Source organism: Cherax quadricarinatus, chromosome 96, assembly GCF_038502225.1.
Source record: "Cherax quadricarinatus isolate ZL_2023a chromosome 96, ASM3850222v1, whole genome shotgun sequence".
Classification (NCBI taxonomy): Eukaryota; Metazoa; Arthropoda; class Malacostraca; order Decapoda; family Parastacidae; genus Cherax; species Cherax quadricarinatus.
The window spans coordinates 57,205-83,360 of record NC_091387.1 but is presented as its reverse complement, the minus strand read 5'-3'; the positions used below and the strand labels follow the sequence as shown (position 1 = coordinate 83,360).

General features: G+C 41.7%; 1 long non-coding RNA gene across 14 annotated transcripts; it reads left to right on the top strand.

Annotated features, from left to right (window-relative positions):
• The first annotated feature begins 4,088 nt into the window (after nt 1–4,088).
• Nucleotides 4,089–25,587, top strand: LOC138855469 (uncharacterized). Of its 14 annotated transcripts, none has more exons than XR_011394707.1 (6): nt 4,113–4,172; nt 5,741–5,847; nt 5,971–6,147; nt 9,901–10,167; nt 15,636–15,767; nt 24,439–25,587. It is a non-coding gene; the product is annotated as an uncharacterized lncRNA (long non-coding RNA). The 14 variants fall into 14 exon arrangements; XR_011394704.1 differs by having other exon boundaries at nt 5,954–6,147; XR_011394705.1 differs by having other exon boundaries at nt 4,128–4,143; nt 5,954–6,147.
• The last annotated feature ends 569 nt before the right edge of the window (nt 25,588–26,156 follow it).

Here is a 26,156-nt window from a genome sequence, read left to right as displayed (position 1 = left end):
CTGATCCACCAGGAGGCCTGGTCTCAGACCGGGCCGCGGGGGCGTTGACCCCCGGAACTCTCTCCAGGTAAACTACTGAGCCTACTCACATATATGGTGGCATACTAGATCTGTGTCTTGGATTTAATACATCATATACGATGCATGACTCTGTCATAGTTGATGATCTTCTATCTGATCACTTCCCAAGACTAACAACTGTCAATCTTGATCACATCTTCAGCAATCAAGGAGCTAAATACAGAAGGAGGAAACTTATTCTCAAACCAGAACACAGAGACAACTTTATTAACCACTTGGATCAATGGTATAAGAATTACGATCCCATTGGCACACACAAATTTAATGATGATTTACTTACCACTATTGAGAGTGTTCTCACAGATCAAGTGGGCAGGAGTAGGAAACAAAGACCCTCCACTATAAATAACAATAAAAACCAATGTAAATACTATAATGATCCACAGCTACGCAATCTAACACATGCAGCTAGGAGGACTGGTAAAGCATACCGTGAATGTAGAACCCCAGACCTGCTCAGAACGTTCCAAGCTGCACTAACAAATGCAAGGAATAGAAAGGAAGAACTTAGGCAACAGGAATGGGAACAGTTTGTTAGTGGATTAAATAGGTCCACCCCTTTGAGTTTGGCTTGGAAAGGTATAAATAAAATAACCAGGAAAAAGACTGGCAATGTTGCTCATCCCTTTCCTCTTGAAAAAGCAAATGACCTCATAAATGACTGGTCCAAAACATCCAGGCATGAAAGCCTTCCATCTCATATTAGAAAAAAATTAGAGAGTACTTCTGAAGAAATGTTGAAACTGATTAATTTTATGAGCCAAAATATTGATGAGAGTGATTGCCTCTTTACCGAGTATGAATTAGATAATGCATTAACCAAAGGTCGATCAACTGCTCCTGGAGAGGATGGTATAACCTATGATATTCTCAGAACTCTAAGGCACGTGCCTGATAACCCTTTGTTGGCACTGTATAATCTCAGTTACATTGAGGGCGTTCTTCCTACTTCCTGGACCAATAGTCTCATTGTGCCTATCGCTAAGCCCCAACAGCCTGATATATTTAGGCCGATCTCCTTAACTAGTTGTCTTTGTAAAACTTTTGAAAGAATGATGCTTAACAGACTGTACTACAGAATCAGACACCAACTTTCCCCCTACCTCTATGGGTTCATGAAAGGTAAAAGTGTGCAGAACTGTATTTCCACCTTTCTCACTGCACACACCTCTACTAGTTTTACCACTTTTCTTGATCTAAAATCTGCATTTGATATTGCGAACAGAACCGTTATACTACATGAACTAGCCAAAATGAATATTGGTGGTAGCTTACTCTGCTGGATAATAGGATACCTGTCAAATAGAGTATCCTCTGTCCTTTACCAAGGCTTCAGAAGTGATTCTAAAGAAATGTCTTTAGGTACACCGCAGGGAGGCGTTCTTAGTCCCATGCTATTTAATATTCTGATTAATGCTCTCCTAAATGCTCTACATGCCTCACCTAAACATATAGCTATAAGCTATGCTGATGATATGATCCATACAACAGGGCATAAGAAGATGAATACCATTCTTAATGAAGTTCAAGCAATTTGTAATCGACTAGGCCTCATAATATCTTCCTCTAAAACAAAGATATTAACAAGCAAACGACATCCCCCACCCATCTATTTGCAGGGTGAAATCATTAGCTACGTTAAAACTTACAGATATCTTGGTGTAGATGTACCCTTTAACAAATCCACTATACCACAACTAAACAAGAAATGCAAAGCTAGGCTAAATGCTCTCAAAGCTGTTGCTGGCTACAATCCCAACTATGGTGCTAATGTGAGAATCGTGAGAATGATGTACATAGCCTATGTTAGGTCCTTAATTGATTATGCTGCTCCCATGTTGATATTAGCTAGAGAAAGTTCTCTCCGACCCTTGGAGTTAATGCAAAATGAAGCTCTCAGGATTATTCTTGGCTGTCCCAGATCTACAAAAGTTCTTAACATGAGGAAGGAGCTTGGTATTTCTAGTATCAGTGATAGGATTGTTGAAATTAACACTGTACTCGGTATTAGAACGTTGAGAAACGAACCAGACACTGTCACAGTGAATCTTACCAAGTGTCTAGAGGTAAATACACACAGATCTAAATGGATTGTGAAAACGTGCAATTGCATTAAGTTTTATAACCTACATGAACTGTATCACTGTAGGCAACAAGAGCATCTCACCCCTCCATGGAAGATGTGTTCATTTAATATCACATACCTACAAGTCCCTCCCAAGAAGCTCATTGCTAGTAATCCCTTCCTTAAATCTCTTGTTAGAGCAACTGCTCAAGAAGAAATTTCTCACCTAGCTGGTAGTAATAAGTTATCACAGTTATATACACTGATGGATCTAAACAGGAGTCTTCTGGCAGGGCTGCATCTGCTCTTGTTGCCACCTCCCTAGTTAAGAACGATAATAAATTTGTTGAGTTAGGCATAAGAATTAACAACTGGGCGTCTACACTGCAAACTGAATTGTTTGCAATCCTAATGGCGCTAAAGCTAACCTATGACACTGAGCTTGACTCTATCATCATTACTGATTCTATGTCATCATTGTAGGCTCTTGACTCATATAATGACTCCAACAACATGCTCATTGGGGAAGCCAGGTATAGATACTCAAAAATTAGGGACAAAGGAATTAATGTACAATTGCTGTGGATCCCATCACACATTGGATTACTCCTTCATGATAAAGTTGATATGTTAGCCAAGAAGAGTACCCAGAAGGAGAATGTAGAATATAACTTTGGTATAACTGTGTCTAGCATTAGGAATAATATTAGGAGAGAAGTAAATAATGAAAATGATTGTTATAGGAATGCAGTTAGAAGCTTGAGTAGATCTATAACCCACTATGATAACATGAACGTAGATAAGTATGTTTATGGAGCAACTTGCAATGTGAACAGACTGACTGATGTTGTAGTGGCCAGGCTTAGGCTTGGTTACAAGTACTTCTGGCAGTTTGGGAGAGACACAGATGATGATCAAACTAAATGGAAATTGTGTGATCAGGCATATGGTCACTCTCTTGAACACTATGTGCTTAATTGTCCACTTATTGAGGAATACAGAGACAGTATAATAACCTATGTGACATGTCAAGATATCTTATTAATGAAAATAAGATACCAGATATACTAAGCAAATTTCCTAAATTTGCTTGTAACAGATAAGTGAACTATAGATATGTAGATATAAATCCATATGTATTCCTGTTAACCCTTTGGGGCCTAGTTCCTAGGCCTTTTGTGTATCCATATGCTCTCGCGCTACTGTCCACAGGATGGATATGGGGTGCACAATAAACTAGCCACTTCGGTGGCAAAATCTAATAGAAGAGAGGAGCTTTCGACGACGTTTCGGTCTGACTTGTACCATTTACAAAGTCACAATAACGAAAAGGAGAGCAGGATGGGTGTATATAGGCAGGAGGTGGTAGTAGTAGTGGTAGCAGTGGAGGTGGAAGGAAGTTAGTGTGACTTTGTAAATGGTCCAAATCTGACCGAAACGTCGTCGTAAGCTCCTCTCTTCTATATGCGGGTTATTTGTGTATTGTTCCAGTCACGGTATTGTACCTTTTTGTTATTTAGGTTAGATAAATACATGAGTGGGTGCGGATGGGTGAGTGTTGGACTTGACTAGTTTGTGCTACTAGGTCAGATGCCGTGCTCCTTCCTTAAGTGAATGTGACCTAACTTAACTAGGTTAGGGCTTAAGCTGGTGGGAGACTTGGACCTGCCTCGCATGGGCCAGTAGGCCTGCTGCAGTGTTCCTCCTTTTATTATGTTCTTCATGAGTTTGAACTTACTTAATATACAAAACATGCACTCTTATTGTACTTGCTATATACATAGAACCTTTAACTCCAGTATAAACCCTCCTCTCAGACTACTACTTCATAGCTATAACAGAACACAAAGTTACAACACTCGCATCCCTCGTGTCCATGAGGAAATTTATTCGGTCCCCCAAAATTCCAGGGACCGGGTTAACTGGACCGGGTTCAATATAGGTAAGTTTTACGATGCCTTAACATCCACCATAACAAACACTAGATGGCTGAGGCAGTGAGTTTGTTGATGCATTTACACTGTATGTAAGTTTTTAGGTAGGATTAAGCTGTTACTAACTAATATTAGAATTAATAATGTAGCCTTAGACCTTGATATAGCTAGCCTTAGACCTTGATATAGCTAGCCTTAGACCTTGATATAGCTAGCCTTAGACCTTGATGTAGCTAGCCTTATACCTTGATGTAGCTAGCCTTAGACCTTGATATGGCTAGTCTTAGACTTTGATATAGCTAGCCTTAGACCTTGATATAGCTAGCCTTAGACCTTGATATAGCCAGCCTTAGACCTTGATGTAGCTAGCCTTAGACCTTGATGTAGCTAGCCTTAGACCTTGATGTAGCTAGCCTTAGACCTTGATGTAGCTAGCCTTAGACCTTGATGTAGGTAGCCTTAGACCTTGATGTAGCTAGCCTTAGACCTTGATGTAGCTAGCCTTAGACCTTGATATAGCTAGCCTTAGCAACAGACTCGGTAGGAGATGCAACATTCCCCCGATGAAAAGCAGAGGTGCCACGAGTACACTGAGAGACTATACAATAAGTGTCCGGGGCCCAAGACTGCTCAGCTGCCTCCCAGCATACATAAGGGGGATTACCAATAGACCCCTGGCTGTCTTCAAGACCCCTGGCTGTCTTCAAGACCCCTGGCTGTCTTCAAGACCCCTGGCTGTCTTCAAGACCCCTGGCTGTCTTCAAGACCCCTGGCTGTCTTCAAGACCCCTGGCTGTCTTCAAGACCCCTGGCTGTCTTCAAGACCCCTGGCTGTCTTCAAGACCCCTGGCTGTTTTCAAGACCCCTGGCTGTCTTCAAGACCCCTGGCTGTCTTCAAGACCCCTGGGTGTCAGCAAGACCCCTGGCTGTCAGGACCCCTGGCTGTCTTCAAGAAGGCAATGGACAGGCACCTAAAGTCAGTACCTGACCAACTGGGCTGTGGTTCGTATGTCAGGTTGCGTGCTGCCAGCAGTAACAGCCTGGTTGATCAGACCCTGATCCACCATGAGGCCTGGTCTCAGACCGATCCACAGGGGCATTTACCCCCGGAACCCTGTCCAAGTAAACTCCAGGTACAGTGAACTATCAGCCCCCAGCTTGAAGGGAGGCAGGGGGGGGGGGGTTCTGACACCAGCACGTTCTTCTAGACTAGCCACTCAAGGAAGGTTCCTTGATGCTGGTGAGGGGCTCTTGATCCAGGGCCCCTCAAGGAAGGTTCCTTGATGCTGGTGAGGGGCTCTTGATCCAGGGCCTCTCAAGGAAGGTTCCTTGATGCTGGTGAGGGACTCTTGATCCAGGGCCCCTCAAGGAAGGTTCCTTGATGCTGGTGAGGGGTTCTTGATCCAAGGCCCCTCAAGGAAGGTTCCTTGATGCTGGTGAGGGGCTCTTGATCTTGGGAATTGAACCTGTGCTCCAGTTCCCTGAATTAAGCCTGAATACCTTCCATCCCCCTCCACAGGTGCTGTATAATCCTACGGGTTTAGCACTTCACCATTATTATAATAATAGTGTCTCCATTAATATTGCTTAAGGAATACTCATTGAATTCAGGGATCTTTAAGGTGCAGGCAGGGATACTAATACCATCTGAATACTTGCAGGAATAAGTCCTTCACTGCACGTGGTATCTTGAAGAGAGGGACCAGAGGTATCTAGGTTTGCTTAGGCAGAATCGGGGGATTTCTAGTAGCATATTCTCCACCTCCAGGTAAGTCAGTCCTTTGTGCATGTAGTTAGGAATTTCTTGCAAGGTCAATTTACATATGGAAATGTGTCCTAAAAGCCATTTGTGAGATTGAGATGACTAATTTCAGGGTGTCTGTGTCTACAGTCTTCAAGAAGGTGCTGGACAGGCATCTAAAGTCAGTACCTGACCAGCTGGGCTGTGGTTCGTACGTCGGGTTGCATGCGGCCAGCAGTAACAGCCTGGTTGATCAGACCCTGAGCCAACATGAGGCCTTGTCACAGACCGGGTCATGGGGGCATTGACCCCTGAAACCCTCTCCAGGTAAACTCCAGGTATACATTACCTGCTAGGGTGAGTATCACACAAGGAGGCTCCATACACAATTTACACAGATGCAATGCCCCAAGTAAGTAAGTAAGTAAATGAGTTTATTCAGGTATACACAGATACAGTTACATAGAATTATCATACATAGCAGCATATGTGTAGAGAACCTGGGATAACACCAAAAAGTCAGACAGAGTGACTTATTTCCATTTTAAGATCTGGAATTCATTGCCCGAACCACCAAAAAGTTCTCTGTCTGTCAATCAATTTACAACTGTTATTAAAAGTCCCCATCTCTTAAATATAACTATACAAATCATAGAACTAATAACTAGTGTGAGTGGCATCCTGGGGGACAAAATAATCCTAATTTGCCAGACATGCTTTGTATAACCAGGGACTTCATATATAATATATCACTGATGTCACATATGGTCTGTATAAGTTGTATCATGAACTTGTAGAAATAGAGATTATTATTACTTAACAAACATAGGGAAGAAGCAGCAGCAGGAACATGTAAGAATATTTCAAAATATTTGGTAATGTCTCCATGGGGAAGTGGCACAGAGTTCTTCCTCTGTAAGCCATGAATGTCGTAAGAGGCAACTAAAATGCCAGGAGCAAGGGGCTGATAACTCTAAATTTAATAAGAGAAACTTAAGTTTTTCTTTTTGGGCCACCCAGCCTCAGTGGGATATGGCTGGTTTGTTGAAAGATTATGATAATTTAGTAATGTGGCTACTCATTATTTGACACATTTCATTATGATGAATAGTGAAGGTGCTAGTTACTATCTACGATGTTCTACTTAATATTCTCGTACAGTTTTAATTTCCATGTCATGCTTTGCATGGCAGTAAAGTTTAAGGTGAGTTTGCATTGCATACTTGAGGCAGATACAGCAGCTGAGAAGTGACCACCCCAACCTGCACTACCACACTGCTACATACAGTTATCATACATAGTGTAAATTACTCACCATAACCTCAAAAAATCAGTGACTTATTTCCATTGTGGTCTTTGTTTTCCATTAGGATCCTTGATTCCCATTGGGTTCTTGATTTTCATTATACAGTGGACGCCCAGTTTTCATCCAGTGCAGAACTTGTACAATTCGGATTTCGAGCACTTTCGGCAAAATTTCCCCCGGGTTTTGTACGTCCGCTTGGAAATCATCTGTTTCAGTCGTGTTCGCCTGAGCCGCTCATGTGTTCATGACTCGCTCTTGGGCACATTAAATGTCTTATTTTACATTAATATAGACATTTTCATTAATCCATGTATTATATTTTCTTCAAAATTATATAAGAAACACATTACATAGCATATAAACATGCAGTGTTTATATGCTGACACTCCCCCCCCCCCCATGTCCAACTCAACCTGTGTGAAAATTCAATGCTTGTAAAAGGCCTTAAGATCTGGAACTCTGTCTGAAGCATTGAAAGGTTCCCTATCTGCCAACTATTTCAAAGCTGTTGTTAAAAAACACCATCTCCTTAGCATAATTGAGACAGCAATCTGTTATGTCTAACAAAACCAGCTTTCATCCAGTTCTGCCCCTGATCTTCCTTCAACACCCATAAAAAATTGGTAACATATATTGTCCCATTTAATTGTAATCTAAAGTAACTTACTGTATTTTCAACATTTCTATATTCAGTCAAATAAAACTGAGAATTAGTGCTATGAAATATGCCTCTTTTGTGATAGCCTATTTGCCATTAACTGTCTTATTGTAGTTAATTGCATAAGAATTCTTATTTAATATTATGTATATTAATTAACATGGCTTACAATTCTTTCTTTCAGCGCACCAGCCATATCCCACTGAGGTGGGGTGACCCAAAAAGAAAAACAAAAGTTTCTCGTTTTAAATTTCGTAATATATACAGAAGGGGTTACTAGTCCCTTGCTCCCGGCATTTTAGTCGCCTCTTACAACACGCATAGCTTACGGAGGAAGAATTCTGTTCCACTTCCCCATGGAGATAAGAGGGAATAAACAAGAACAAGAACTAGAAAGAAAATAGAAGAAAACCCAGAGGAGCGTGTGTATATATATGCTTGTACATGTATGTGTAGTGTGACCTAAGTGTAAGTAGAAGTAGCAAGACGTACCTGGAATCTTCCATGTTTCTGAGACAAAAAAAAGACACCAGCAATCCTACCATCGTATAAAACAATTACAGGTTTCCGTTTTACACTCACTTGGCAGGACGGTAGTACCTCCCTGGGTGGTTGCTGTCTACCAACCTACTACCTAGATGGCTTACAATTAGCTGGGCAAAATGCATTACATAATTTTTGGCCATCTTTTGTACCTACCATTATATTACATTATATGACAGGGTGGATAGGGGGGCAATGTGGCAGATGTTGCAGGTGTATGGTGTAGGAGGTAGGTTACTGAAAGCAGTGAAGAGTTTTTACGAGGATAGTGAGGCTCAAGTTAGAGTATGTAGGAAAGAGGGAAATTATTTCCCAGTAAAAGTAGGCCTTAGACAAGGATGTGTGGTGTCACCGTGGTTGTTTAATATATTTATAGATGGGGTTGTAAGAGAAGTAAATGCGAGGGTCTTGGCAAGAGGCGTGGAGTTAAAAGATAAAGAATCACACACAAAGTGGGAGTTGTCACAGCAGCTCTTTGCTGATGACACTGTGCTCTTGGGAGATTCTGAAGAGAAGTTGCAGAGATTGGTGGATGAATTTGGTAGGGTGTGCAAAAGAAGAAAATTAAAGGTGAATACAGGAAAGAGTAAGGTTATGAGGATAACAAAAAGATTAGGTGATGAAAGATTGGATATCAGATTGGAGGGAGAGAGTATGGAGGAGGTGAACGTATTCAGATATTTGGGAGTGGACGTGTCAGCGGATGGGTCTATGAAAGATGAGGTGAATCATAGAATTGATGAGGGGAAAAGGGTGAGCGGTGCACTTAGGAGTTTGTGGAGACAAAGAACTTTGTCCTTGGAGGCAAAGAGGGGAATGTACGAGAGTATAGTTTTACCAACGCTCTTATATGGGTGTGAAGCATGGGTGATGAATGTTGCAGCGAGGAGAAGGCTGGAGGCAGTGGAGATGTCATGTCTGAGGGCAATGTGTGGTGTGAATATAATGCAGAGAATTCGTAGTTTGGAAGTTAGGAGGAGGTGCGGGATTACCAAAACTGTTGTCCAGAGGGCTGAGGAAGGGTTGTTGAGGTGGTTCGGACATGTAGAGAGAATGGAGCGAAAGAGAATGACTTCAAGAGTGTATCAGTCTGTAGTGGAAGGAAGGCAGGGTAGGGGTCAGCCTAGGAAAGGTTGGAGGGAGGGGGTAAAGGAGGTAATGTGTGCGAGGGGCTTGGACTTCCAGCAGGCATGCGTGAGCGTGTTTGATAGGAGTGAATGGAGACAAATGGTTTTTAATACTTGACGTGCTGTTGGAGTGTGAGCAAAGTAACATTTATGAAGGGGTTCAGGGAAACCGGCAGGCCGGACTTGAGTCCTGGAGATGGGAAGTACAGTGCCTGCACTCTGAAGGAGGGGTGTTAATGTTGCAGTTTAAAAACTGTAGTGTAAAGCACCCTTCTGGCAAGACAGTGATGGAGTGAATGATGGTGAAAGTTTTTCTTTTTCGGGCCACCCTGCCTTGGTGGGAATCAGCCAGTGTGATAATAAAAAAAAAATAATAATACATTATATGGTTTAAATAAAAAAGTATGAGTGTCAAAAATATTAAATATGGTTTCTTGTGTTGCCAGACTAATAGTGGATATTGTTTGTTGCTGTATCAACATGTGAGGACCAAGACTGTTTCAACCAAAAATACTGCTGGAACAAGTGTAGAAGTCTTTAAGAGGAAATTGGACAAGTATCTTCACCAGGTGCTGGATCAACCAGGCTGTGATGGAGTGGGTAAGTGGACCACCAGCAGTAACATCCTGGCAGAGCAGGCAAGCACCAGATGAGCCTGACCCCTGCCTGGGCTCTGGCAGTAGAAAAACACTCGGAACTCATCAGAGGTTAAGGTTAGTTTGTCAATAGTGTGTGAAGAGTTAATAATAATAATAATAATAATAATAATAATAATAATAATAATAATAAATTTTATTTTGATATGATACATGTATGAAGGAAGGGGCAAAACTTGTTCAACAAGACAGTCATGTAAGAAACGAAGTTGATACGTGTATGTACAAACCCCTTTATATGCAGAGCATTTCTGGCAAACTTAAAATTAACTTAAGATTAATAAGGCAGTAACAGTACACATGGTCATTAGATGAGTTACAATGAATACAAGAGACTTGAGTATTGTATTAAGTCATGCTGTATGACTTTAATAAGTCTTGTAGAGAAGACATACTTTTTTATTATTAACCTTAGGCAGATACAATGGAGTGATTAATATTTAACATAAGAAAGGAGGAACACTGCAGCAGGCCTGTTGGCCCATACTAGGCAGGTCCTTTACAATCCATCCCACTAACAAAACATTTGTCCAACCCAATTTTCAATGCCACCCAAGAAATAAGCTCTGATAACCCTATCCACTCTCATATGCAAGTCACACTCAAATCCAACCCCTCTCACTAAAGTACAGTGGACCCCCGCATAACGATGGCATCACATAGCGATTAATCCGCATACCGCTTACTTTAATCGCAAAAATTTTGCCGCGCATACCGATTAAAAACCCGCTCACCGATTTTCGTCCGAGACGCGTCCAATGTGCGCCCTCAGCCAGCCTCACATGTGCCGCCCGTGCCATTGTTTACCAGCCAGCCTCCGCGGTAACATCCAAGCATACACTCGGAATATTTCGTATTATTACAGTGTTTTCGGTGCTGTTTCTGGAAAATAAGTGACCATGGGCCCCAAGAAAGCTTCTAGTGCCAACCCTACACCAATAAGGGTGAGAATTCCCATTGAAATGAAGAAAGAGATCATTGATAAGTATGAAAGTGGAGTGCGTATCGCCGACCTAGTCAAGTTGTACAAGAAACCCCAATCAACCATCGCTACTATTGTGGGCACCAGAAAGACAATCAAGGAAGCTGTTCTTGCCAAAGGTTTAACTGTGTTTTCGAAACAAAGATCGCAAGTGATGGAAGATGTTGAGAGACTCTTATTGGTGTGGATAAATGAAAAACAGCTAGCAGGAGATAGCGTCTCTCAAGCGATCATATGTGAAAAGGCTAGGAAGTTGCATGAGGATTTAATTAAAAAAATGCCTGCAACTAGTGATGATGTGAGTGAATTTAAGGCCAGCAAAGGTTGGTTTGAGAGATTTAAGAAGCGTAGTGGCATCCATAGTGTGATAAGGCATGGTGAGCCTGCCAGTTCGGACCACAAAGCGGCTGAAAAATATGTGCAGGAATTCAAGGAGTACATAGACAGTGAAGGACTGAAACCTGAACAAGTGTTTAATTGTGATGAAACAGGCCTGTTCTGGAAGAAAATGCCAAGCAGGACGTACATTACTCAGGAGGAAATGGCACTCCCAGGACATAAGCCTATGAAAGACAGGCTTACTTTGTTGATGTGTGCCAATGCTAGTGGTGATTGCAAAGTTAAGCCTTTATTAGTGTATCACTCTGAAACTCCCAGAGCGTTCAGGCAAAAGAATGTCCTCAAGGATAATTTGTGTGTGCTGTGGAGGGCAAACAGTAAGGCATGGGTCACTAGGGACTTTTTCTATAACTGGTTACACCATGCATTTGCCCCCAATGTGAAAGATTACCTAACTGAAAAGAAATTAGACCTTAAGTGCCTCCTGGTGTTAGACAATGCCCCTGGTCATCCTACAGACGTGGCAGAGCGACTTTATGGGGACATGAGCTTCATTAAGGTGAAGTTTTTGCCTCCTAATACCACTCCTCTCCTGCAGCCCATGGACCAGCAGGTTATTGCAAACTTCAAAAAACTGTACACAAAAGCTCTGTTTGAAAGGTGCTTTGTAGTGACCTCAGAAACTCAACTGACTCTAAGAGAGTTTTGGAGAGAGCACTTTAATATCCTCAATTGTGTAAACCTTATAGGTAAGGCTTGGGAGGGAGTGACTAAGAAGACCTTGAACTCTGCTTGGAAGAAACTGTGGCCAGAATGTGTAGACAAAAGGGATTTTGAAGGGTTTGAGGCTAACCCTGAGAATCCTGTGCCAGTTGAGGAATCCATTGTGGCATTGGGAAAGTCCTTGGGGTTGGAGGTTAGTGGGGAGGATGTGGAAGAGTTGGTGGATGAGGACAATGAAGAACTAACCACTGATGAGCTGATAGATCAACTTCAAGAGCAAGAGGCCAGACCTGGGGAAACTGGTTCAGAGGAGGGGAGAGAGAAATTGAAGAAGTTGCCTACTACAAAGATAAAGGAAATCTGTGCAAAGTGGCTTGAAGTGCAAACCTTCATGGATGAAAATCACCCTCACACAGCTATTGCAAGCCGTGCTGGTGATTATTACACTGACAATGTTGTGAAACACTTTAGGCAAGTCATAAAGGAACGAGAGGTACAGGCCACTATGGACAGATATCTTGTGCGAAAGAAGTCCAGTGACTCTGAAGCTGGCCCTAGTGGCATTAAAAGAAGAAGGGAAGTAACCCCAGAAAAGGACTTGCTACCTCAAGTCCTAATGGAAGGGGATTCCCCTTCTAAACACTAACACTCTCTCTCCCCTCCTCCCATCCCATCAATCATCACCAGATCTTCAATAAAAGTAAGTGTCATGTAATTGTGCATGCCTTTTTCAGTTTGTGTGTATTAAAATTAACATTTCATGTGGTAAAAAAAATTTTTTTTTCATACTTTTGGGTGTCTTGCACGGATTAATTTTATTTCCATTATTTCTTATGGGGAAAATTCATTCACATAACGATTATTTCGCATAACAATTACGCCTCTTGCACGGATTAAAATCGTTAACCGGGGGTCCACTGTATTTATTTATTTTTATTTTATTATCACACTGGCCGATTCCCACCAAGGCAGGGTGGCCCGAAAAAGAAAAACTTTCACCATCATTCACTCCATCACTGTCTTGCCAGAAGGGTGCTTTACACTACAGTTTTTAAACTGCAACATTAACACCCCTCCTTCAGAGTGCAGGCACTGTACTTCCCATCTCCAGGACTCAAGTCCGGCCTGCCGGTTTCCCTGAATCCCTTCATAAATGTTACTTTGCTCACACTAAAGTATTTATCCAACCTAAATTTGAAACTACCCAAGGTTTTACCCTCAGTAACCCAACTAGGTAGACTGTTCCACTCATCAGCTACCCTATTTCCAAACCAATACTTTCCTATATCCTTTCTAAATCTAAACTTGTCTAATTTGAATCCATTACTGCGGGTTCTCTCTTGGAGAGAGATCCTCAAGACCTTATTTATATCCCCTATGACATTCATTTGAGATGAATACAGATATTGAGAGCAAGTATATACTGATTATATTGATGAAAAAGTTTTACTTATGTTCATGGTGTTGAACACATGCATGTACAGGTTTTACATATGTATTTATGATTGGTTGGGATAGGTTAAGGAGATGAGGTGTTTTTTAACTATAGTTTTAAAATGCTGAACCAGTGGTTCTGGAGATTTCTGGTAGAGAGTTCCAGATTTTGGGCCCTTTTATGTATAATGAATTTTTGAAAAGATTTAGCCTTACACAGGGAATGTCATAGAAGTTTTTGTGCCTAGTGTTGTGTCTGAGTCCTGTTGCCAAGAAAGTGTTTCGGGTCGGGATTTATATTAGAATTATTTATTCTGTAAATGTAAGTTGTACAATAGTATGAGTTAATGTTTTGTATAGTCAGTAGGTATAGGTCTTTGAAGAGTGAAGGGGAGAGGGTTGTCTAGCAGTGAGGGGGGGAGGGTTGTCTAGCAGTGGATTGTGTGATAATTTGCACTGTGGCTTTTTGTTGTGTTATTATTGATTTTAGGTGGTTTGTGGTTGTGGAACGCCAGGCACAAATATGGGTAGATCAGTAAATAGTATAGTGTAAGTAGTGGTGTTTGTGGTACATAGTAACATATAGTGTAAGTAGTGGTATTTGTGGTACATACTAACATATAGTGTAAGTAGTGGTGGTTGTGGTACATAGTAACATATAGTGTAAGTAGTGGTATTTGTGGTACATACTAACATATAGTGTAAGTAGTGGTGTTTGTGGTACATAGTAACATATAGTGTAAGTAGTGGTGTTTGTGGTACATAGTAACATATAGTGTAAGTAGTGGTGTTTGTGGTACATAGTAACATATAGTGTAAGTAGTGGTGTTTGTGGTACATAGTAACATATCTTTGAGAGGATGACAACTGTTTTAGAAACTTTTTTTGTTATGTGTTGGATATGGGTGTTGAATTTTAGGTTGCTGTCAAGGTGCACACCCAGGAATTTTCCCTCATTATGTTTAGAAATAAGGAAGTTGTTAAGCATATTTAGTTGGTCCTCACTTGCTCTACTCCCAAACATAATGTAAAAGGTTTTGTCTATATTAAGTATGAGTTTATTGATGGTCAACCAGGTTGCTCTTTTTGCGAGTTCTTCATTAGCAATAGTGTTAAGTGAGGCTAAATTTGGGTGAGAGATGACAAAAGTTGTGTTGTCAGCAAAAAGAATAAATGTAAGTTGTTGTGATACTCTTGGAAGATCACTGATGTATAAAAGGAAAAGGAGCGGGCAAAGAATGCTACCCTGTGGTACACCAGTGTCCAGGGGTCTTGTTGAGGAGGTTGTATCATTGACAGGTTTATTGCTTTCTCTTAGTGAGGTAGGACTTGATAAATGCAAGCACATTGCCTCTTATATTGTAATGATCAAGCTTGAGGAGTAGGATGCTGTGATCTACTGTATCAAAAGCTTTCTTAAGGTTGATAAAAGGTCCAAGTGGGTATTCATTTTTATTCAGTGCTGTGTAAAGTAGGTCTAGCATTTTTATTATTGCATCATTTGTGCTTTTGTTTCTCCTGAAGTCAAATTGGCAGAGGTTGAGGATGTTTTGTGATGTTATGAAGGACTGTAACCTTTTGTGTATGAGTTTCTTCAAGATTTTGGAAAGTAAAGGCAAGTTTGATATTGGCTATAATTGTTTCTATCTGTTGGGTCACCACCTTTGTGTATTGGTGTAATCCTTGCTAGCTTGAGTGTTGCCAGGAAAGTGTTAGTATCTAGCGATTTGTTGAAGAGTAATGCAGTGGTGGGTGAAAGGATTTGAGCCGCTCGTTTATACAGTAGTGGTGGCACTTGGGTTACATTCCTTAATTTGTTTTTTAGAGAGTTAATAATCATGATAACCTCAGTCGGCTGTGTTGGTGTAAGCTAGAGGGATGTTGGGAAGTTATGGGATTTTATTGAGCAGATCTTCAATCTTTGTCAGTTGGTTTATTAAATCCATCTCCTGTAGTAACTGGGTTCATTGATGCCATCCAGATTAGATCTTTACAATGACTCTCCAGTAATAGTGTCATATAAATATTTTATAAATTTTGTTTCCAGAAACTGTGCGTCTCCCACCAAGGTAGTGACCCAAACAAAGAAGAAATGCTTTTGCCATCACAGTCTTGCCAGAGTGGCACTGATACTACACCTCAAAACTGCTAATGTCTCCACCCGTCCTTTAGGGTGCAGGTACTATACTTCCTTAGTTGTGTTGTATAGTAATTGAAGAGAATTATTGGATAGATGTACTTGAAATATTTGTCATTTTATATTAGTGATTTATATTAAAAGTCATATACAGTAGACTGTCGTTTAACACGGTTTAGTCTTGCACGTTTTGGTTATAGCACGATTGAAGAATTGCAGCATTTTTTTGTTTGACACTTCGTAAAATTAGTTTAACATAGTTTACCTGGAGTTTACCTGGAGAGAGTTCCGGGGGTCAACGCCCCCGCGGCCCGGTCTGTGACCAGGCCTCCTGGTGGATCAGAGCCTGATCAACCAGGAAAAAATTTTTCGAGCCTGCGGTCGCCCATGGGGCAGGTTGGGCTACAGCCATCCCCCGCTACCCCCACCACCCTCCCAGCCTTCAGTTCAGTTCATACGTGTGTTGGACGAATCTGTGCCAGTAGATCCCTGTGTTTCCTTAGATATGTATTAATTGCCATATCTTAAATCTGCCAAGCAATCATGGCACCCAGTAGGCATACAAGTATTGCTGAAAGTTGCAAGAAAAGATTTAAGCTTCTAAGTCTTAGAATTAACAAAGAAAATAGAGATATTAGACAAGAGATAGCCTGTGGCGGGAATGAAGAGTCATTTTGTATACAAAAAGAATGATATAAATACGAGTTTGTATGACGACTGTCTGACTTGACTGACTGAATGACTTGACAGACTCGACTGACTGAATGACTTGATTGACTGAATGACTTGATTGACTGAATGACTTTGCCCTTGTAGTAGACCCTGTCAGTTATTATAGCACAGGTCGGCCATCACTAATCCGGCATCATTGGGACCTGTAGTGTGCTGTATTAGTGAGTTTGTTGGATTACAGAGTGGTTAGGTTAGAATACACTTAATTAACCTATCAATGAAATCTGAGTCAGTATAATGATGAAATTTGGGTCAGTATAATGATGAAATTTGAGTCAGTATAATGATGAAATTTGAGTCAATATAATGATGAAATTTGAAATTATGCAAGCTGAAATTAGTGCTGGATTACTGATGGAACCAGATAACTGATTGCCGGATTAGTTATGACTGACCTGTACTAGTAGTAGTCCCTGTCAGTTATATACTTGTAGTAGTCACTGACAATTATATAGCACTTATAGTAGCCCTGATGGTTATATAATAGTTTGTTTTAGTGGTGTACTGTATGAGATGCTTTCCATAGATCAGTGAAGAGCCCCAGGGAATATTCATTTGTTTCAGTTGCTGTACAGTAGATAGTAATTCGAACATCTGAGGTAGTACAATTTATTATATAGTCTTACATTTTTAAGCTTGTAATTAGTTCTTTCACAGTGGTAGAATGCAAATATTCTATATTTCACTCTGTTATTAACCCTTTCAGGGTCCAGAGGCCAAATTTCAAAGTGTACACCAGGGTCCAAGAATTTTCCAGAAAATTTTTTGTTATTTTTTCTTATGAAATGGTAGAGAAACTTTTTCTGAAAGTAATAAAACAAAAAGTACTAAATTTGATGGAAAATTGATGAAATTATACTCTTGCAATTTTGCCGACTTTGACTCCCATTTTAGGTGAATTACAATATAATAATCAACCAAATTCTTAGCTATTTCACTAGTATTACTTCAATTCTATCGAATGAGCACAAGAAATTGCTCGGTCAACTGTTTGAACTACAAAATAAAGTGATCGGAAATTGGTAATTTGGCCAATTTAATGTAAAGATCAAAATATTCCAATTTCAAAATAGGGTCCAGAATAAACAATGCAGGCATTCCTGGCACTAAACTAACATTTCTTCTGTTCATTAGTTATGTTTTCAGGCTTTACAAATTAATTCCATTTTGATTTTTTATTCACATAATGAATTTTTATTCAGACCAAAGAACAGAAGATTTACTGTTATGCAATATTGTAATAATTGTATAAATAATATCACCACATTTGTGAATGTATATTAGACCCAATAGCTGGCGTGTATTATATGTGTAAGGTCATTCGTTTACTCTTGAACATCGGCGAAAATTTAACATTTCCACTACTCTGTATGGTCTCCCATACATCTTTGAATTCAGAAACACTTGAAGCCATTTCAGAATATATTGCAGAAACTAAACCTTCAATGGACACTGATTCACTTCCTGTTCCTTCTCTTCCCTTTCCTCCATCTTCACAACCCCATTCTTCGCAACGCTCCGTTCCTTCGCTACTTGAACGTCTTCCAATGCCACCACATGTTGACTTTTTTAACCCCTCTAGTCCGTAGGTGCCTTTACCTACAGATTCCTGGTATTTTCTTCATCGCCAATCATGGCCTATTTACAGTGGAATATCCGCAGCCTCAGGGGTAATCGGGGTGAGCTTCAGATGTTGCTTTCCAGGTTTTCCCCTGTTGGTGCTTGCTTACAAGAACCAAAATTACACTCCGCTGTCTTCCAACCTATCTCAGGCTATAATTTATTGTATTCTTCAGATCCTTTCTCAGATGGGACCTTTAATGAAAGTGCCCTTCTTCTACGCAATGATATTCCGTACTGTCAACTATTTGTCCATACCTCGCTGCATTACACTGCAGCCCGTATCCACTTGAATAAGTGGTTTACAATATGTTCTTTATATCTCTCTCCTTCTCGAGCATTTTCTATCCCAGACTTTGCCTTTCTTGTTTCATCCTTACCACCACCACTTCTGTTACTTGGTGATTTTAATGCCCACCATTTCCTCTGGGGGGGGGGTCTTATTGTGACTCACGTGGCATCCAGTTGGAGGCTTTTCTCGCCTCTCACCCCCTCCATGTTTTAAATACGGGTACTCCCACCCATTTTGATCCTCGTACTCATACTCTCTCTTGCATCGATCTATCAGTCTGTTCTTCCTCCACTGCACTAGACTTCACCTGGTCTGTTCTACCGGACTTACATGACAGCGATCATTTTCCGATCATTCTTACTTCTCCTTCCTATTCACCACCTTTCCGTAGCCCTCGCTGGCAATTTGATCGGGCAAATTGGGATCTTTACTCACACCTCACTGCTTTTAGTGAGGTTCCTTCTTCATCCTCCATTGATGAGCTCCTACACATCTTCTCGACGTCAGTTTATACCGCAGCTTCTCATTCTATACCCCAAACCTCAGGCAGGCATTCTCAGAAGTGCGTGCCTTGGTGGTCTCCTGCTTGTGCTCGTGTAGTACGTTTGAAACGTGCTGCATGGGGCAGGTACCTGTACAATAGAACCGCTGAGAGACTTGTTGATTTTAAGCAGAAGCGTGCGATCGCTCGCCGTGTCATCCGTGAAGCTAAACGCACTTGTTGGCGAGACTATGTTTCCACCATCACCTCTGCTTCTTCTATTGAGTGCAGTCTGGAAAAAAGTGAGGAAATTGAGTGGTAAATACTCTCCTGACCCGGCTCCTGTTCTACGGGTCGCTGGTGTTGATGTAGCAAACCCTCTCGATGTTGCGATTGAACTTGGCACACATCTGGTCCGTATTTCCCGAGGGCTCCATCTATGCCCCTTGTTTCTTTCCTCAAAGTCTGCCAGAGAGTTAGTACCCTTGGACTTTTCTTCTCTCAGAGAAGAAAAGTATAATGTGCCTTTTACACTTCAAGAACTGGAGGCAATGCTCTCAGCTTGTCGATCATCGGCAGCTGGGCCTGACGACATTCATATTCGTATGTTACAACATTTACATCGGTCAGCCCTTGTAGTCCTCTTACACCTCTTCAGTCTTATTTGGGCACAAGGAGTTCTTCCCCAGCTGTGGAAATCTGCCATTGTTCTCCCTTTCCGCAAACCGGGTACTACAGGACATGATGCCTCCCACTATCGTCCCATCGCTCTTACTAGTGCAGTTTGCAAAGTGATGGAACGTCTCGTAAATCGACGTTTAATGTGGTATTTAGAGACACACAACAGTCTCTCCGCTAGTCAATATGGCTTTCGTAAGGGTCGTTCTACCCTTACTACGCTTGGATACGTATGTTCGTAATGCCTTTGCGAATAATCACTCGGTTATTGCCATATTTTTTGACCTTGAGAAGGCATATGACACAACTTGGAGGTATAATATTTTGGCCCAGGCCCATTCCTTAGGCCTCCGAGGCAATCTACCATCCTTCCTTAAGAACTTTTTAACTGACAGACATTTCCGTGTTCGAGTCAATAATGTTCTTTCCCCGGACTTCGTCCAAGCTGAAGGTGTCCCTCAGGGATGTGTTCTAAGCGCAACACTTTTTCTCCTTGCTATAAATGATTTGGCCTCTGTTCTTCCACCCAATATTTGGTCATCACTCTATGTTGATGACTTCGCTATTGCTTGTGCAGGCGCTGACTGTCATCTTATTGCAGTTTCTCTCCAGCATGCGGTCGACCGTGTTTCCACTTGGGCCACCACGCATGGGTTTAAATTTTCAAGTACCAAAACTCACCAAATTACTTTCACTAGACGCTCTGTTATCTCCGATCATCCTTTGTATCTCTATGGCTCCCGTATCCCCGAACGTGATACAGTCAGGTTTCTAGGCCTTCTCTTTGACCGTAGGTTATCCTGGAAACCTCACATTACCTCTCTGAAGGCAACTTGTCACAGCCGGCTAAACCTTCTTAAAACCCTTGCTCATCTTTCCTGGGGAGCTGATCGTCGAACTCTGCTTCGCCTACATTCAGCCCTCGTTTTATCGAAACTTGATTATGGTGACCAGATTTATTCCGCGGCCTCTCCTGCTACTCTCTCTAGCCTTAACTCTATCCATCACCAAGGATTACGTTTGTGCCTTGGTGCTTTTCGCTCTTCCCCTGTTGAGAGCCTCTATACAGAAGCGAATGTTCCATCCTTGTCTGATCGCTGTGATGCCCATTGCCTTCGCTACTATGTACACTCTCACAATCTACACAATCCTTCCATTTATAGAATGGTCACCGATATTAGTAGACATTCTCTATTCGTTCGCCGCTCCTGTTTGCTCCGTCCCTTTTCTCTTCGCCTACATTCACTCTTGTCTTCCCTTCAGTTACCACCTTTATATGTTCATGTAGCATCTCACTTTTCCCTACCCCCCTGGGAAGTTCCAGCTGTTTGGATCTGTTCTTTCTCCCTTGCTCGAAAGCTCAACTGCCTACGGTGGCTTCCCGCTCTCTTTTTCTTGATCACTTCCACTCTCATTCTCATGCCACCGCTGTGTACACAGATGGCTCTAAGTCTTCAGACGGCATCGGATTTGCAGCAGTGTTTCCGGACAGCGTCGTGCGGGGGCATTTACTATCTTCAGCTATCATTTTTACTGCTGAACTGTATGCCATTCTTGCAGCACTTATTCGTATCGCATCTATGCCTGTGTCATCATTTGTAGTAGTCTCGGACTCCCTTAGTGCTCTACAGGCTATACGAAAATTTGATACATCTCATCCCCTAGTTCTCCGTATCCAACTTTGGCTACGCCGTATCTCTACCAAACATAAAGATATTGTTTTTTGTTGGGTCCCTGGTCATGTCGACGTACAGGGCAATGAACAGGCAGACACTGCTGCGTGGTCAGCAGTACATGACCTACCAATTTCCTATCGAGGTGTTCCATTTCTGGACTATTTTGCTGCAATAGCTACCCACCTTCGCACCCGTTGGCAACAACGTTGGTCAACTCTTCTCGGTAACAGACTTCATTCTATTAAACTGAGCATAGGTTACTGGCCGTCTTCTTGTCATCAGTGCTGAGGTTGGGAGACCACTCTCTCCCGCCTTCGCATTGGCCACACTCGTCTTACTCATGGGTATCTCATGGAGAGGCACCCTATTCCTCTCTGTTAGCAGTGTCAAGTTCCAGTATCGATTAGCCACATTCTGTTAGACTGCCCTCTCTATCAACGAGCACGCAGAATTTACCTCCAACGTCGTCTTCGTTCTACTACTCTCTCTTTACCTTCCCTTCTTGCTGATGGACCCTCCTTTAATCCTGACTCTCTCATTGACTTCTTGACAACGACTGATTAACTCCACAAACTCTGATGATACTTTTCGCACTCCCCTCAGCCCTTTCTAGTTCAGTCTCTTGCTGCCCTTTACCCTTTCACCATCCACTACCCTGCTGTTATCCATAACCTATTACTCATCCATCTCCATTTTGCCACCTGATGCCCTCGCTTCCTTCCTGCCCTGCAGCGCTGTATAGTCCTTGTGGCTTAGCGCTTCTTTTTGATTATAATAATAATACTAATACCCACTTTATACTCGCACTAACCCTCCACTGTGCTACCCACCACCTTACACTTGCACTAATCCTCCACTCCTTTATCTGCTACCACATATATCCACCTTATCAGCATGTGGTTTTTGCTTGTAATGTGTGATACTGAAGGTGTGTCTGGTCCTCAACTCAAACATGGCATTATTGTTGAAGAATCAGACATATGTACAACATATGATTATATTGTAGATGTTGCTCCATCCAGTGACTTTATTAATACAAGGACATATGTTCTTGTATTGATAAAGACACTGGATGGTGCAACATTTACAAATAAAGATACCCGGATGTTGTACATCTGGGTATCTAATTCTTTACCTTGTTGGTATTGTATACCATTCATGTACAACATAGTATTGTATACCATTCATGTACAACATGGTATTGTATACCATTCATGTACAACATGGTATTGTATACCATTCATGTACAACATAGTATTGTATACCATTCATGTACAACATGGTATTGTATACCATTCATGTACAGCATGGTATTGTATACCATTCATGTACAACATGGTATTGTATACCATTCATGTACATGGTATTGTATACCATTCATGTACAACATGGTATTGTATAACATTCATGTACAACATAGTATTGTATACCATTCATGTACAACATGGTATTGTATAACATTCATGTACAACATGGTATTGTATACCATTCATGTACAACATGGTATTGTATACCATTCATGTACAACATGGTATTGTATACCATTCATGTACAACATGGTATTGTATACCATTCATGTACAACATGGTATTGTATACCATTCATGTACAACATGGTATTGTATACCATTCATGTACAACATGGTATTGTATACCATTCATGTACAACATGGTATTGTATACCATTCATTTGCAACATGGCTGCCCTTCTTACAGATTTTGCATGTTCTGTGACTAAAATATTGTGGTTTTTATGAGTGATGGGGTCGGTAGAAGGAAATAAATGGCCCAGGGTGAGAATACAGCAGGTTCTTGAGTAACATCGTTTTCTTATAACGTTGATGTGATAATAAAATTGAAAGAATATAATTATAAATTATTGTAACCCAAGAATTTGAAAAGTATGTGGTAATCATGATAATTGTTTTGCTTAAAGTTAGTCTCCAGGAACCTATTGATGACGTTAAGTGAGGATTTACTGTATGGGTCATGGGGATGTTGACCCCCGAAGCCTCCTACAGGTATAGTTAAGGAAGATACAGTGGAACCTTGGTACTTGAACTCAATTCATTCTGGAAGGCTGTTTGAGTACCTGTCTGCTGGAGTATCGAAGAGTTTCTTCCCAACTAATTTTCTTGTTGGTCGGCTGTTATCACTAATCCTCGTAGGTCCTGTACTGAATTATTTATACAAATAATATAAAAAAATGCCAAAAAATGCAAAGAAACATGAAATAGTTTACAGTGAAGTTCTGGCAAGTTTTATATACCTAAAATAAATGCATTATTGAGCATAAATATGCAGATTAAAGGAAAAAAAAAACAGTCTTAAGGTTTGTCCAACACAAGAATTAACACAACCATATAATGAAATTCCGAACTCAAAATTGATAATGGAAAATTATTATAATCACAAGAGCTAATGACGGTTGAAAAATACAGAAATAGTATGAAAGGATTATATGACATAAGACGAGCACAAAGAGCCAAGACAACTTACAACTGGGCTGTATAGCCCTTGTGGTTTAGCGCTTCTTTTTGATTATAATAATAATAACTTACAACTGGAAGAAAACTTTGATACAGATATTGAAGCATCAAGGAAGGTTTCTTGATGCTGGTGAGGGGCTCTTGATCTAGGGGACTGGATCTGTGCTACCCCAGCTCCCCTTCAGGTGCTACACAATCCCTACAGGTTTAGTGCTCTCCCATAATTTTTTATTAACACATTGGCCTTCTCCCACCAAGACAGGGCAGCCCATAAAAGAAAAACTTTCATCACTATTCACTCCATCAGTCTTGCCGGAGGCGTGCTTACACTACAGTTATAAAACTGCAACATTAACACCCCTCCTTCAGAGTGCACTGTACTTCCCATCTCCAGGAATCAAGTCCAGCTTGCCAGTTTCCGTGAACCCCTTCATAAATGTTTTTAAACCATTTGTCTCCATTTGCTCTTAACATGCTCACGCATGCTTGCTGGATGTCCAAGCCCCTCGTGCACAAAACCACCTTTACCCCCTCCAACCTGTTGTGATCCCCCTCCTACATACTCTAACCTGAGCCTCACTATCCTCGTAAAAACTCTTTACTGCACAATACAAATAGGTAATCTAAATATTGAAGTCGATACACTACCTGTAACTACCATTATCACCATTAACTACTACCATTATCACCATTAACTACTACCATTATCACCATTAACTACTACCATCACCATTAACTACTCACAGGGCTCAACATGGCCGACACGGCAGGTTGTGTAGCGGGCTAGCTGCGGGATTTTCAAGGATAGCTCCTGGTCAAAGAGGCTGACCAGGTCCCTACTTAACAGAACTCAGTGTGAATGCTTTGAGAAGATACCAGAGCAGCGAACGGACATCCCAGTGCATCGTTTCAGCGTAAATAGTTGAAGTGTTGTGCAGCTTCAGAGGATTTGGTGTTGTCGAGTCAGGACCAGTCAGCGCCTCCCCCCCTCTTCACTGGGGGGGAGGGGGAGGGCGTGTGTAGTAAACAGTGACCCTCTCATAACGCCTCACCCCTGTGCGTCTCCCCCGCCTCACCCACCCAACTACCAGCGCCACCCCATCTGTAGAGGGTACTTCTCCCCTAACCCAGGATGTCAGTGATGGCACTGCAGCCGCAGGGAGTGCCGGGCTCACAGGAACTTCCACTACAGGGACAGCATCGTGAAGTTCGACCGCGAGGCAGCTGTCAGGTGTGCCACAGGCAGTGTGTACTCAGTTCCTCAAGCTTCAACATCCGTGCACACGAGGGCCTGGGATCTTCAATCAACTTGGCGTCCACCAGGATGCTGACATGTCCCTAGGGGAGCTCTCCATCGGGCTGTTAACGGAGTCACTGGCTTCTTGGACCTCTTGGGGAGGGTCGATGGTGCTCGTGCAAGCAGCAGATCCCTGGGCAACTTGCTGCTGTTTGCAATGGCTGTCTACCGAGGAGAGACAGGCACCTAGCAACATCTGTTGTTGGGGCAATGGATGAATTCCCTGCTATGTTTGTTAACTGCTCATTACTCTGTAATTTGTCTATGATTGTAATCATGTGATAACGTGTTTATCATGATTTTGACCAGCTCTACCTGGAGCTCATTTCCTTTGTAAATTCTCATGATTAATGTGTTTATGATTCATTACCTTTGCAATTATTCATGAGTGTGACCAGCTCTACCTGGAGCTCATTACCTTTGTAACTTGGTCATGATTATGACCAGATCTAGTTCATTACCATTGTAACTTGCTCAGCTATCAAAACTTTGGAGTCCAGTCCCTGGACCAATTATGTACCTCTGTAATCTTTTGACTACCGCCCACAGGATGGGCATGGGGTGCATAATAAACATATTAAACTAACTATTAAACTAACATTAACTACTACCATTGCTACCTAACATGTTAATGTGCCTCAAGATCTATCCTAGCATGGGCCAGTAGGCCTACTGCCATACTTCTCTAATATTTACACTTATGTTTCTCCAGCCTATAAACTGTGGGAATGCTTGAAGTTCCTAAATCTGTACTCTCTAGAATGCAGGAGGGAGAGATACATGATTATATACATCTGGAAAATCCTAGAGGGACTAGTACCAAACTTGCACACGAAAATCACTCCCTGTGAAAGCAAAAACTTGGCGTATGATGCAACATCCCCCCAATGAAAAGCAGGGGTGCCACTAGCATGATGAGAGACAATACAACAAGTATTGGGGGCCCAAGATTTCAACTGCTTCCCAGTGTACATCAGACCTCTGGCTGTCTTCAAGCAGGTACTAAACAAGCATCTAAAGTCAGTACCTGACAAGCCGGGCTGTGGTTTGTATGTTGTATTATGTGTGGCTAACAGTAACAGCCTGGTTGATCAGGCCTTGATCCACCATGAGGCCTGGTCACAGACCAGGCTGTGGGGGCATTGACCCCCGGAACTCCAGGTATAC